This window comes from Pipistrellus hanaki (assembly GCF_964339955.1).
Source record: "Pipistrellus hanaki genome assembly, chromosome: 12".
NCBI classification, from domain to species: domain Eukaryota; kingdom Metazoa; phylum Chordata; class Mammalia; order Chiroptera; family Vespertilionidae; genus Pipistrellus; species Pipistrellus hanaki.
Window position 1 is genome coordinate 7,240,435 of NC_140514.1, and position 16,210 is coordinate 7,256,644.

The following is a 16,210-nucleotide window of genomic DNA, read 5'->3' on the forward strand; positions in this document are numbered from 1 at the left end:
AGATGTTGCACAAAACAGGGTTCCTTTGTCAATCTGCTAGGGAAGCATTGGATAAGTAAAGTTAAACTTAATTAATTCAGAACTTCTCAGTACTATATTCGATGCTTTGCAAACTTTTTAATGAGGAAAGGTTTTGTTTTAAATATAAGTAGATATTCAATGAATTTAAAAGATCACACATAAACTCAATTTAGCCAAGGGAAGATATATAAGAGAAGCGAGTAGTGAAAATTTTATGATATTAAGAAAAGTGTGATACCTCTCTCACCAATTACAAACCAGAATATTAAAAAATAAATGGTCTCTTATTGACTGCCTGCTCTGTGTTGCAGGCATTTGACATGCATTTGGTGGAGCTATCACACACAAAATAATACAGTTTACCTATCACTCTTTCTATATGAAAACCTGCCCTAGTTTGTTTGGCTCAGTGGATAGAGTGTTGGCCTGTGGACCAAAAGGTCCCAGGTTTGATTCTGGTCAATGACATGCACCTTGGTTGCTGGCTCCTCCCTGGCCAGGGGCCCTGATCAGGGCACGTTGAAGGAGGCAACCAATCAATGTGTTTCTATCACATGAATGCTCCTCCCTATCTTTCCCTCTCTCTTCCACTCTTCTTAAAAATCAATGTAAAAATATCCTCAGGTGAGACTTAACAAATAATAATAATAATAATAATAATAATAGTAATAAAACTAAAGCTCAGAAAGATTAAGGATCTTACAGAAGGTCACACAGGTTGTAATTGGCAGAATTCATGCTGTCTACTTCTACAGGTGTCATTTTGTTAAATTATATTTTGTGTCATTGTTTGTTTTGTGCATGAATCATTTGGAATGGAAGTTCCAAGAAGGAACATAAACATGGTCAAAGAATTTTAACACAAAGAAGAGTTAAACATCAGCCCATAGAGAAGTTCAATCAATATCCTATCTAATAAAATTGGTCATCACACCAAGACACAAGATGGCTGCCCCCATGTGGACGCAAGATGGCCACCACAACATGGCTGGCAAGGGAGGGCAATTGTGGGCAGTTGTGGGTGACCAGGCCTGTAGGGGAGGGCAGCTGGAGGGGACCAGGACAGCAGGGGAGGGCAGTTGAAGAGAACCAGGATAGCAGGGAAGGGCAATTGCGGGAGACCAGGATGGCAGGGAAGGGCAGTTAGAGGCAATTGGGCTGGCTGGAGAGCAGTTTGGTGTTGATCAGGCTGGCAGTGGAGTGGTTAGGGGGTGATCAGGCTAGCAGGCAGAAGCACTTAGGGGCAATCAGGCAGAGTCAGGCGAGCCGTTGGGAGCCAGCAGTCCTGGATTGTGAAAGGGTTGTCTGACCGCCTGTTTAGGCCCGATCCCAGTTGGTCGGACATCCCTTAAGGGGTCCCAGGTTGGAGAGGGTGCAGGCTGGGCTGAGGGACACCTTCCCTCCTACCCCCGCCTCACAAATTTCATGCACTGGGCCTCTAGTAATGAAATAAAGTGGAGATTGCATTGTTTATCTCTAATAAAGAATATATTCCATTTCCATTATTCTTTCTCAGGAAGTTATTTTAGCACATTATTGAGTAAAAATTAAGAATTGGTTACTCAATAAAGAGGAAGACTTTATATTCAGGAATAAGTGGACCCAGCAAGGTCAAACAATATAGAGAATCCTTTATTTACAGTACGAATATTCTAACTAGATTTTGAATTTTAAACCCACATTTGAAGTTGGTAGAAAACTGATTAGCACTTATGGGGAGGATTGAGCAACTGGCTCAAATTCGTTCTTCTCCAAACTACAAACATTTATTATTTTGTTGATAGTTGTAAAATGAGATAATCCTTTTATTCGTCTCTTACATTATCCATTTTCCTAAATCCCAACTGACCATTAGAAGGTGAAACTGAGGTGGGAGGGCACAGTGGAGATTACACAGGTACCTAGGGAATCACTGCAACCTAGAAGGGTTGAGGTAAGTAATCCATGTAAACAGAATTAAGCAAAGTTAATGAAACACTTCTTGTTACCACAGTAAGTACCTATTACTCTCTAAATTGGCCCAAACAAGCACAAATAAATAGCTGCTCCCTTAGTGGGCCTCAGCAACAAGACTTAAAAGAAAGTTTGCCTTTAGTGTGAGTGGGCAGTCACAACCACTGTGTAATTAGCGGTGATCAGCGGGAAGTTCAATTGTGGTTTTTCATGGTCTGAAGAAGCCGATCTGCTCTCATTCAGCTCACCCAATGGGAGTGTTGGACACAAAAAACTAACTGATTTCCAAATCCCATTTTAATTATTTGTTGTAGGCCCCAGTGGCCAATTCCATTAGAGAGTTAGTTCCATTTGGGCAAGAATGCTGGTTCAGAATACCAGGGAGACATATCTTCAGAGATAGGGAAGAAAATGTGTGCTCCTGCAATGAAGCCTTCCCATCCCATTATTCACGGAAAATATGAAGACACTGTCTATATTAACTTTCCAGTTACCACTGATTTCATTTAAGCCAAAATATTAGATTTTGCCCATTCACATTACTGTAATCACAACATAGCTATTGCTTTGAATTGCTGCTACTTCTACCTACTTCATTTTAGTACTTAATTTCTTTCTTTCTTTCTTTTTAACATGTTACACCTCAGTATTTTAATTATATTCAGCTGAATGTATCTGAATGTTCTCAGCATGCTTCATTATTTATATTAGCAGAAAAGCACATAAAATCAAATTGCATGCTGACATTCCATAATTTGTACCTGCATATCTCTAAAATAGATTTCTATAGATGCAGCAACTATTCAACGGTGGCTCAAGATCTGCTATGATTTTAAAATTTAACTGAATTTTAATGTACTCCCAAAATAAAATTTATGAGTTTTCACTAGAAAATGTCTTATCTGATTATTCAGATTCTACAATCATTAACTGCTCCAATTCTGCATTTGATTGAATTGTAAAAAGGTGAATTCCTTCCCTTCTTACCCCCGGCATTAATCGGTAATCTGCACATTGTGAGTTTTCCATATCCAAAATGGAAATTATGTCAGGTCTACTGAAATATCAAGCATAAATAAAATATAAACTTTTCCATTTCTTTTATTAGAAATGGACATTACTGTTTAATTATGGAGGTATAAGGCCATGCTGACTTCCTCACCACAAATTTTTTTTTTTTCTGGGTTAAATAGATATTCTATCAAAAACTTAGCTTAAACTCTCCGCTTTAATTTGGAATTAAGAGTTGGAAGTCCCAGAAAGAATGATGAGATCCTAGGTTTATATTATTAACACCTCTCCTGTGGACTCAGCTATGATCTTGGGTCTGGCAAAACCATCTCTCCATCATCGCCTGCCTCAATGATTCCCCAAATAGATGCTTTGGTTTGGTCTTTAGGCTTATTCTAAACTCATGAAAGGCAGAGAGATAGCGGGGAGAGCTGCCAAAAATATATGCTTTCTCGTTGAATGATTAGGGCACAGAGGATATTAGTGTAAATTTTCTCTCTAATTAGAATCTGCTTTAATGGGCCACATACAATTAGGAGAAAAAGAGGAGGGGCAGTCTATCTAGTTGTGGTTTCAGAGATAAAATAGGAAGTCCTTAAAGAATGAGTAAACCAATGCGAGACAGAATGAGAAATACAATTTCAGGTAAATAGACCACCTAAGTAATTTCCTGGAGGAAGATGAAAGCACAATGTAAATTTTAAGAAAAACACAAATGCAAGTGGAGTATTAAAAAGAGGTGCGGGATTGGTTAAAATAAAGCAAGTATGCAATATATGCTTAGCTTATCACCTTGGAATAGAGAACCCTTGGGCCAGTAAGGGAAATGGCTACATCTATTTAATTGGAGAGGCCGTAGGGAATGTGTGAATGTCTATGTGTGGGAGGACAGAGATGATGAGGATTGTGTTGCAGGAATGTGAAGCTGACAGTGTGTGCGAGATACTGAGGATATGAATGGAGAGAGTGAAGAACTGTGAGGCAGTTAGAGAAACCCAAGAAAAGGTTGATTCAATTTAAGTGCAACTCAGCAATTTTGTAAATGCTTAAACTGAGAGGGGTACAATGACGCACACTCTTTAGGCATAAGACCAGCTGTGCTGCTTTCTGAAGCCATGGGCATATTATCTACTTCTTAGGTGTTGGCAGAGAAAAAAGTAAGGAGGCATCAGAAAAGAGAGGGCGAATAAGGACTCGTGTAATAGGAGGAAACATGGAATGGAAGAATACTGAGGAAGGTAAAAGGACTTAACCCTGGGGGGGCGGGGGAATAAATAAATAAATGCACACAACTCTTTGCTAATACCTCTCAACGTTTTAAAGATTTGCATTATTTCCTTAAAATAGATGATTAAAATTAAGTCATTTGACAGAGATCATCAGAACACCAGTGCTTATGAATATCTATGCTCCCTGTTTTTTGATCACACAGGTAGACATGAGCAGAAAGGGTGTGACCCACTTACAGGTGGACCCATCATAACCTCCCACATGCAGAATAGTAAAAAGTTATTTTAAAACTCAATTTATTTTATTACCCTAATTGATGAAGAACTATACTATCATCTTGGAAAAAAACTAAAAGACATTTAAGAAAAGTTTTAAAATTCATCGCTGAATCTTAAAAAGTATCTTAGTAAGATAAAAACAGAAGGGCCTAAATGCAATTAAGAATATATTACTGATATCAACAGTGATATCACAATAGAGACGGGTGCATCAAAGTCCACAGGAAAACAAGAGTGTTTCCTACCCAACTCTTATTGTATAACTTTATAAATTTTCTGGGTGAAAAAAAAAAATAGAAATAAACGATTAAAGACCAATGCAGTACTAATAGGTATGATTGGTGACCTACCAATATAAGATAACAAAAATAGAGGGCATTGGTTACTAAACAAAAGTAAGCCCTTCACTGACTCACTGAGGAGCACACCCATATACACACATAAAGATGTTTTCCAAACAGAGAGGCATAGAGTGTCCTTGCATAAAGATTGTTCCCTGAAATGATTTTACCTCTCCCCACCTTAACATTTTCTATTAATAAAAGTCATTAAAAACTGCTTAATTTAGCATTGGACATAATGAAGTGATGAAAAATGTCATCAGGAAAAAGAAGCACAAAACAATATAGAAATCATTTTTTAAAAAAAAAAGTCTGTGTAGGCTACTGAGATTGTTGCAGAATATATTAAAATACATTGTACTGTTTTAGCAATTGAAGTAATGTGATAAAGAGTCATCTCAAATAACAAAAAATGTGAATTTTTTCAACAATTACTATTGACATAAATAGCTAACATTTAGAAAATAATAGCATCCCTACTCCATACTATATTCACATGTAAATTTCTAGGTGAAATAATATACAAATGCAGAAATGAATGAATCAATCAATAACAATGCATTTACCAGTGTAAATGAATATTTCAGTTAATATTCAGGATGTGGTAAACAACATAAAATAATAAATGATATAATAATAATTTCTGAAAGTTCTTTAAATTAAGGAAAATAGTTGAAATAAAGTGGAAAATATTATTTTCCATGTAAAAAAAACCTCACAACATATTTTTAACTGGTATTATGTTAAACATTATTGTGTTATTACAAAGACCTAGTGCTAAGTGTTAAAATATATAAACAACCTAAAAGGAGGAAATGGTTAAAAAATAGAAAAAGGCATTACAAAAAAGTCCTATAAACTTGTAAAAACTGCACAGGTGCAAACGTAGGACAATGAATGCAAATTAAAACAATAATGCACTACTTTTCTCTATCAAGTTGTCAAAGAGCAAGAAAAGATAACTGCCAATGTTGTCAAGGTTTGGAGGAACACAGAAATTCTACATAGCACCACAGGTGTATAAATTAGCACAACTTTCTTGAGTGGCTGTATGTGACACATTTTTAAAAAGACTAAGAACGTGCACCCTCAGCAATATATATATGTATATGTATTTTATTTTAGGGGAATAATAATAAAAATATAAGTAATAATTTATAAATACCACCATAAGGGTTTTTCTAGCAACATTGCTTATATAGGGGGAAAAAAAAGAAAAATAATTAAATATTCAATGGTAACATCATAGTGGTTGAATAAATGTTGGCATGTCACATAATGAAATAACATGTGACCATTCAAACAATATTACAGGAAAGTGCTTAAATGCTCATGATATACATTTTAGGCTTAAAGTTATTGCTAATATATATCATAAAATGAAGTACTCTCAATTTTCATGTATACATGAATGGAAGTATAATTTTATGTATACACACATAAATGCAAATGTGCATATTTACACACAGATACACACACATACAAGTGTGTACACAGATCAAATACACCAAACAGGAATCATAAGAGAAATAATTCTGTGATTAATTCCAGGAAGCAAATGGACTTATACTTTTTAAAATTGCTTTTGCTTACATCTATTTTATAATTTTTTCAAGGTACACAAAATAAGTTTCCATTAAAAATATGTTGTCATCAGTGGTAAAATGCCTGACTTAGGTATTGGAAATATCTAATTCATTGGTGGTTATGAATTTTTAACTGGATCAAGTTAGGTTATACCTTAGACCAGTGGTCGGCAAACGTGGCTTTCGAGCCACATGCAGCTCTTTGGCCCCTTGAGTGTGGCTCTTCCACAAAATACCACGAATCCTAATTAAGTGAATAACAATGTACCTACCTCTATAGTTTAAGTTTAAAAATTTTGTCTCTCAAAAGAAATTTTAATCATTGTACTATTAATATTTGGTTCTGTTGACTAATGAGTTTGCTGACCACTGCCTTAGACCCTGTGGCAAATCACTTCCTGTGCCCAAGCCTCAGCTTATCTTTTTACAAAAAGAGAGGATTTAGGATTCCGGTAGATGATTCCTGGAGCCCTTTAAGATTCCATGATTATGAAACATATTTTGCCCACTTATGTAACTTACATTATTTTAAATTCACTATTTCCCCCCCCCCCCCTACTTAAACTGCAAGCTCCTATATCCTGATTCTTAAACGATGGACAAATTATGCTTCCTCCTTTGTTATCACAATATAAGGTCTGCTTAATTAGGAGGGTCCAGAACAAACTGTGTGAGTCCTGCCTTCAGTGCTTTAGTCAGATGTGGAAGTAAAGCAACCCAGAGGAGCAAGAGATACATGGCCCGTGAGTGGCTATCTCCAGAGCTGGTGTGTTATGAAAAGAAAAACAAAGATGTGCTGAGGCCAGGAGAAATCTGAGCATTGTAAGTTGTGTGACCATGTGTTTTATCCTATGAATAGGAAGCTTTGAAGATGAAAGGGTGCTTACTAGTAATTCTGCTGAATCAACAGGTTAAATGGTACTACTGTCCTAGAAAAATTAGGGCTTATGGTCATCCTTAGAATTTGGAAAAAGAATTCTGTTATCCCTTAATTTAAAAAAAGAAAAAGAAAAAAGGGAGATTCCATTCAAGTGACAGAATTTATCAATGAGAAATGTTTGAGAGAGGTTTACCAGCAAGTAAGAATGTGTCACTTACTACAAACTAGAGATCTCTTAGTGTCCCCGTGACCTGAATTCCTATTTTTTTTTTTTTTTTTTTGGTGTATGGAGGCCTGCCTGTCCACTTGAGTGGAATTCACATTCCTGGTAAAATTTTAAGAACCCAAGACAGCTCTTGTTTACTACACCACCATACTTCCTCAGTCACTAAATACAACCTTACCATTAACACTGGCCACGGGCTATCCAACACATGACCCTGGTTACCAGGGCTTCTGGTTTGAGGATTTTCCCAGGCTATAGGGCTTTCAGTGCTAAGACCAGGCACACCTGGATGGTCAGTCACCCATCAGCAGATCAGGACTCCCCTCTGGCAAGGTACTCAATTTATTTCCTCTTTAACTGTTTCTATTGCTTGATATTTTTTGTTCTCTTAATAATCTCGAAGTGGTGCATTTAGTATCATTATAGGTTGAAACATGTCTATTAAAATTTGAATGTGGAGGTCTCAACTCTCAGTACCTCAGCATGTGACTACATTTGGAGAGAGGGTCTTTAAAGAGGTAATTAAAGTGAAATGGGGTCATCTGGGTGGGGTCTTAATCCAATATAACTGGTGTCCTTGAAAGAAGATGAAGAGATGCCAGGCATACGCAGAGAAAAGGCCATGTGAGAATACTAGAAGCAGACTGCCACGTATAAGTCAAAAGAAAGGTCTTAGAGAAAACCAATCCCAAGGACATGTTAGTAGCGACCTCCCAGTTGCCACAACTTTGAGGAAGTACATGTCTATTGTTTAAGTGCCCCCATCTGTGGGACTCTGATATGGTAGCCCTAGCAAACTAATACAAATATACTATAAAAGTAATTTTCTCCTTAGCCTCATTGCCTAGGAAACTTCTAAATTCTCTAGGGGAATGGTTTTCCTGGTTGTTGGAAATATGACAATTCATCTTGTTTCAATTTGTTGTTTGTTTTATCCAGTAATTTGTACACTAGGAATAGCTACCCAGATTTTTCATAGGGCTTTAAACTGCATTGCATTTCTTTTTCATTAAGAAACCCATCGTGATTTGCATTTTGTCCATCTGTCCAAGTCCATTTCATCTCTCTGCGGAGCTGACCTGTCTCTTTCTGTTTGGTACATATAATTGGTTTTGATGTCCACGTCAGATCAAGTTTAATTATCAGGTGGCCAGTAGTCCCCAAAGGCTGACTTCTTTCAAGTTTATTCATTTAGAATATATTGTTATTTAACAACACATCAGGATTGAAATTATCCTAGTTAGAGTTTGTCATTTAAGCCTTTATTAATCATACCCAGAGTTCATTACAGTTTTGTTCACTAATTACTAACTAATTATTATGAAAAAGCAAATTAAGGTCTTAAAAATAAGCACTATTATGCACACAAAAGTAGGGAAAATGTCTTTTCTTTTTTCCTGATTGGGAAGACTTTACATTTAATCCTTTTATTCTTCCTTGAATATTTAAAACCTGTAGTGAAATAGACACAAAATTCCTTGTTCTCAGAAGATGAGAGGATCACTTATTTCGCTGGGATCCACTATCAGGCCTTGACCAAGGTAAGTAGCGGCCAGCACAGGGGTTAGCATCACACCCTGCTTCCATGGTGAGTCACTGAGCTCTCCTCAATAGGTGGGGCAATCACAGGCATTTCCTCCTGATATTGTTATTATTTTTAACTTTTAATTAAAATTTAAATAATTTTAATTATTTAAAATAATTTAATTATTAAACATGTAAATGTTTAATTTAAAATAATTTAATTATTAATTAAAATGTTAAATAATTTTTAATTATTAAAAAAATCCACATTATTTAAAAATAATTTCCAAGCACTTAGAAGGTAGGTAAGCATTGGGTTGGTTGGTTTTAGGAAAGGACTGAATCTCCTCTGAGCTGCTTAGACTGAACAGACCTGAGAGACCCCAACAGCACCTCCTACAGCACTTGGCACAGGGTAGACCCTTGACAGGCACTCTCTGAATGTCCTTAGCTAACATTTTTAGAACAAGCCCTCTAAGAAAGTAATTTGGGGAAGGAAACCAGTTTAGATGCCACATGTTTCATAACTATCCAAGCGGATGTGAAGTATGAACAACAGAGGCCTGGAAGAAAGGGCCTCCTCACTGGGATGAGAGGAGTTCAGCTAACAGGCTGCCCTGCAGGGAAAGGAGTCCACAGGCCGCGAAAAGCAAGCAGGCAGGAGGTCAGGCTAACAGTCTGTCCTGCAGGAAAAGGTGTCCACAGGCAGCGAAACGCAAGCAGGCAGTTTCTGAAACCATGAGAATGCAAAGGACCAAACTCAGGAGAATTGGAGAATCAGATCCTTTTGGATATTACTGCTTACGTGGCCCCCAAAGATGGTTCTGGGATCATTAGCCCTGAGCGCCTCAACTTGTTCCAAGGAGCCAGTATTTGAGGCCTGCCTTGGAGACAACTGTGGAGGACGGGCCACTTTTTTTCCAGTGCAGGCCCCAGTAAGGGTATCTTTTGATTTGGAGGCAATAAGAATAGGAAATATAAACATGATTCAATTATTAATTGCCTGTGATCTCTTATTTCACACAGAAGAGAATTTATAAACACATGCCTCTATTCTTCAAAATTGGGTGTTATATTATCTTACCTTTTAAAGACTATTTCATTCCATGTTACTTTATAATTATCTAATAAGACTTTCTCCACTTTCATTTTTAAATTTTACTTTTCTTTATTCTTTGCATATTTAGTTATGAGATCATTTTTTATAATATACTAAAGGCCCAGCGCATGGATTTGTGCACCAGTGGGGTCCCTCAGCCTGGCTTGCACCCTCTCTCAATCAGCACCCTCGGCGGATGTGGGACTGTGGGGATTGGGCAGAAACCGGCATTCCAGCATCCCCCAAGGCATGTAATAGTGTTCAAAGCAGCAGGCAGCCAGGGAGGAGCCGGAGACCAGGCCAGGTGCAGCACCATTCCCACTCATTCTGGCCCCATTGCGCCTGCCACTGCTGTCGTCACTCAGTAGCGCTGCTATAGCGCAGGAGAGGCTCAAGCCACTGCATGGTGCTTGCCAGCAATGAGCACAGTTTCTGGCACCCGGAGGTCAGCTGAGCAGTGTTCCCACTGTGGAAGCACATTTGACCATCAGGGGGCAGCTCCCTGCATTGAGTCTCTGCACCCTGGTGGTCAGTGCACATCATAGTGGCCGTTTGACCAGTAGTTCAGTTGTTTGGTCACTTAGGCTTTTATATATATAGACTAGAGGCTCAGTGCATGAAATTAATGCACGGAGGGTGGGGAGTCCCCTTAGCCCAGGCTGCACCCTTTCATAGTCTGGGATCCCTCACTCCTTACTGCCCATCTGCTCACTCCTTACTGTTTGGCTCACTGCTTCTTAGCACTATCGCTAAAGAGAGATTCCAGCCACCACTGCTGTGCTCACCAGCTGAGAGGCCAGCTTCTGGCTGAGCAGCGCTCCCCCTATGGGAGCACAATGACTGCCAGGGGGAAGCTCCTGCATTGAGCATCTGCCCCCTGGTGGTCAGTGCACATCATAGTGATCGGTTGTTCTGGTCATTCTGTCGTAACGGTCACTTAGGCTTTTATTATACAGATAATGCATACTACACTAAAAGATGGGATAAATGGTCTTAAATGGAAATGAAAGTCTCCCATATATCAAATTTGTTATTATCAGAGCTTTATTTTATGAATGATAATTTATTTATAGCAACCCTTGCCTTAAAATTGGTTACTCAACTGAAAGAGTAATTTATTGGCATATGCAATTTCTCTTTTGATGTCTCTTGATGCCAGAAAACTAGCTAATATTTAATCACATTTACTTCAGGAAAAGTATCAGCTAGGATTACATTTGGTTATAAGTTTAAAAAACAAAACAAAACAGAGAACAGTAAGATTAATGGCTTAAATAAGACTGCAATTATTTTTGCTCTTTAGTAAAAGAAGTTCTGAGAGAGCCAGAATCAGCATGGTTGCCAGTACGGATTCAGCCTACTTCCAGGGTTGCAGTAGGATCATGATCTAGGATGGATGCTAGAACTCAGAACCGAATCCCAGCAGGACAGATAAAGAGAGAAAGAAAAGCATGTCACCTGTCTCTACCTTTGTCCTATGAAACATTTCTACTTACATCTTATTCACAAAAATTGGTCTCAGAGCCACCCCTACATTCAAGGAAGGTGTGGAAATACAGTTTTTGGTGAACACATAGCAGCCAGGAAAAATCAACATTACATCTCTTGGACCATCAGGAGAAGCAATTTGAGGAGAAATGAACAGTTTCTGGAACAGGAGAGATAAAGAGATGTCTATTGTCCTGGGGACATCACACTTAATTACTCGACCAACATCAGCCCTTGGGAACTCCGTAAAAATCAGAGAAGCAGTTAATTACATACATGAATAATATTTCGGAATGAAGAAGTGAATGATGAAATAATATCTTCCCAATGAGTCTCAAGTAGATAGCACATGTGTGACTTGACCCTCTTCTGTTTTAAGAACTCCATGGCTCTCCCTCGCTGGTGACTGTTAAATGCCATAAAGTCTGCACTGAGATTTCATAAGAATGGGAATCAATAGTTGTGAGTCTGGTCACAATCCTGCTACTACTTGTTAAGTGACCTTGAGTTATTTACTTTTACTGAAACTGGGTTTTCTCACTTATAAACTAGGCATAAAATACTTTTTTATTGATCTCCTCTTTCCTTCAACAGATATGTATTGATTGGTTGGTAGGACTAGCCATGCTCTGGATACTGGGGAGGTAAACAAAACACAGTGCCTGCTCTCTTGGAGTTTAGCTGAGAACAGTGGTATTTAAAACAATCCCCAACTAAATCTGATTGTGCAGATTATTGTAAAAGAAAAACAACATGTCATGAAACATAATGGAAGTCTTTTATTTACTTTATAAGGCTTCCATAAGGGCATTATGCAATATGTGACTGTTATGGTACCTGATAGCTAATGAGTTCAATGGATATGAGTTTGTTTACCAAGTCTCCTTACGTAGGAGAAGCACAAATTTATATAACACAATAAAACACAGCATCATCTCTGTGGCAGGAAACACTGACAACATTGTACTGCATTCAACTGCTTTCAGTGTTCTTGGTTGAAGGATTGAGCCTGTTTGGAGGAGAAAAGGAAGTCAAGGAGGTTAAAGAGCATGTTATATTTAAAACAGCTCCTTAAGTATGGAGAGGATTGAAGCAAGAAGGAAAAGAGAAATTTTCAAGAAAAAGTGCAGCTTGCCTACACTGATTTTAAGGCAAGTCCTAATGTGGGTTGAGCTTCGACAGAAATGGGAAGTCCGTGACTGCTGTCTTTCATTTTCTTCAACCTCAGTGTTCTGTGTCACCTTCACTCCTTAATTTACTTCCCTCTCATCCTGTAAGGACTGAACATCCTCCAATTTCTCCTTCTCTGTCCCTTTTCAAAAGAGGAAATTCTGTGATGTGAATGATATGCCAACTTCAAAATTCTTTAATGAAGCAGTCAAATAAGAATTATAAAAGTTAGGGGGCCTTAGCAAAATCAATGTTATTTTGATTTTATGTGCTGAAAACTTCAAATAATTGGAACTTAAAAATCATCATTTTTTTTAAGTTGTTTATTTTCTCTGTTCAAAGCATTGCAAGTCTCATGTCTCATTTAAAGCAAAACATAAAAAAAATACATACCACCTGAATAAAAATCTGACAGTTCAATAAAATGGTGAAACTATTATCTATGATGATTAAAACTAAATCCTTAGCACTAAGTAGTTTTGGATGAGTGGCTACATACTGTTTTTTGAAAATGACAAGAATTACAAAATATTAAACAGTTGGCCAATTTTGAAGGGAAAATAAGGGGGAGGGAAGCACATATAAAAGTAAGGAGTTCATTAGGCCAGGAATGGTGGTGGACTTAAATAAACAGGTAGGAGAACACAGCATAAACTAACAGCATTCAAGTGAAAAGAGTCAAGTCAAAACAAGAAACACATTCTGAGTTGGATGCCAGGAAAATTGTGTAGAAAGCCAAAAGCTGGTCTGTTAAAATATTTTTTTTAATTCCAGGTCATATTCAGTCAAGATTATTTATAGAGTTGCTGAAGCTCTAGAATTTAAATGTGAGAAAGAATGCAGACAAGATGTTGGGAAGGCGATGGGCCTTCGTCTGTGCCCCAGAAGTCATGTTGACATTGACCTGCTCCCCTGTGAGACTGAGCAGGACCACAGTATAGTCATTGCCTGCGTCCTTGCTTACATTCCCCATTAGACTTTAAAAAGGGGTTCATTAACATTAGTGTAACGTGCGCATGATACAGAATATATCAGATACCAGAGACCTGGGACAAATATCTGGTACACTGAAACTTCATTTAGTTAGAGCTCTCTGTATCTGTACTAGAATATGTTAAGTGCTGTTTTAAATTATTTCTGGAATTTGAACTGGTACCACCTGTAGCAACCAATTTATTAAATGATTTGAGTGCATTTCAACAACTAAGTATTCAATGGACATGGAGAATAATATCCATCACTAAAACTATGTTCCAAAAAGTCCACAAAACCTTCAGGTCCATTTACATTACATGCTCAACACACTGCAGCTCAACCAAAAGGGTATTTTTCTTCTATGTTGCCTGTTTGACATAAACCACATCATTGAATTTATTAGTGAACCAAACAATGACAAAATATTTCTGCAAGTCAAATAATGGCATAATCACCATTTCTAGGAAATCTTTCTCTTGTATAAGATACTTCTTTAAGTTCATCATAAAGACCAGAATAAGTAATTTTTAAATTTTAAATATCCTAGAGAGAACCAGAAAGAGTAGAGATGATAGTGCTATGAACGTTTAGGTAAAGATGGTATGAGGAGAAATATATAAATAAGCTTTTCTTCTACACTACAATGTAAGCTCATGAGAACATGGGTCTGTCCTTTCTTGTTCATTGCTGTTACATCATTGCCTAAAATTGTATTGGGCATATGATAGATGAGCCACAAATATATTTTCTATGATTAACTTTTTTTTTTTAATCCTCACCCAAGGATATTTTTCCATTGATTTTTAGAGTGTAGGAGAGTGAAAGACAGAGAGAAATATTGATGTGAGAGAAACACATAGATCAGTTTTCTCCTTCAGGAGCCCTGACCAGGGCCCAGACCAGGGAGAAGCTTACAGCTAAGGTATGAGCCTTTGACCAGGATCAAACCCAGGACCCTTTGGTCTTCTGGCCAATGTTCTATCCACTGAGCCAAACCAGCTAGGGCTGTATGACTAAATTATTAGAATTGTAAACCTAATGAGGCAGGATTGGTTAGTCTTATTCACTGATGCATCCTTAGGACATGACATTTAGGAAATGTTCAGCTACTAATGGCAGAACCAAGGCTCAAATCCAAGCTTTCCTGATTCTAAACTATTAATAACATATAAAGTGCTCGGTACATTATAGTTGTACAAGCATGAGTGATTCCTTCCCACTTCTCTTAATTCTATTTTGGTCTTCGTTATTATACTCATATAAATCATTCTAAAGTTATATTCAGTTCTTAATTCTATTTTGGTCTTTGTCAGATATATTCACATAAATCATTTTTAAAGTTACATTCAGCGGGCATGTACTATTTGGGATCTATATTTTTTTATGTAACATTCTTTAAAAATGTTTATGGCAGCATAGTTCATGCACTAGATTTTTTTGAAGCCATTTTGAAGATTTATGTTTGTTTCAATCAACTTAACTTGCCACCTTTAGTATTTTATTTCAGGGCCTGGAACCAAGAGTGTTCAAAACTCTTGGCATTTCACTTACGTTGCATCTACAACAAAACTTAGAGAAACACACATCATAGATTATCATGGTCCTTCTAAAGTATCTAGCAAGTTGAGTCAACATGTGTGACGCACTGACCCTGTTTTACCACCAACACACTGTGCTAGGCAATGGCCTGGGACGCAAGGTGGAGGAGATACTGTTTGTACTTCACCAGCAGCTCCTGTCTTAGTGGAGGAAACTGAGACCCACAGTGCTTTGGTTTTCTGTGGATTCTGTGAGTGTCATGATCCATCCTCTCCTACTTTTCTCCTGCCTTTAAGATTTTCTGAAATATATCTAGGGCTTCTGGAACTGTATGCCCCCAGTAGCTGCCCTCAGGTAAACTTGAAATTGTTACTAATGAAACCATTGTCCTGAGGAGGCATCACAGGGAGCTTTGCTGGTTGTCTCCCAGTGGAAGCATTAAGACTATGAATTTCTCCTATTTTTAGGCTAGTCCAGCATGACAAGCTTTATTTTCTTGGCCTTTGTCATAGCTCTTTCAGATAAAGCTGTTTAGATTTTTTTTTTCTAAAACAAGTTGACAGTAATAATCTTAATGATGATACATTCTGCAACTATGCCTGAAAGACAGGCACTTTAGAACTCTCTGTGATCTATTAATTTATGCATGTATCCACTTTACTTAGTAATATAGTTAATGAATGACGTTTATACAAGTGGATTTATTTTATTCCTCTTTGTCTCTTCCCTTCTATTTCTGAGGGAACCATCTGTGTTCAGTACAGTCATGCATTAGGGCAAAATTAATAATGATTTTGATGGAATTAAATAGCATGCTATAATTAGGATTCCTTGTTAGTATACTTGTAAAGACCACCCACTAACTATTGGCCATTTTCTTTAAAAATAT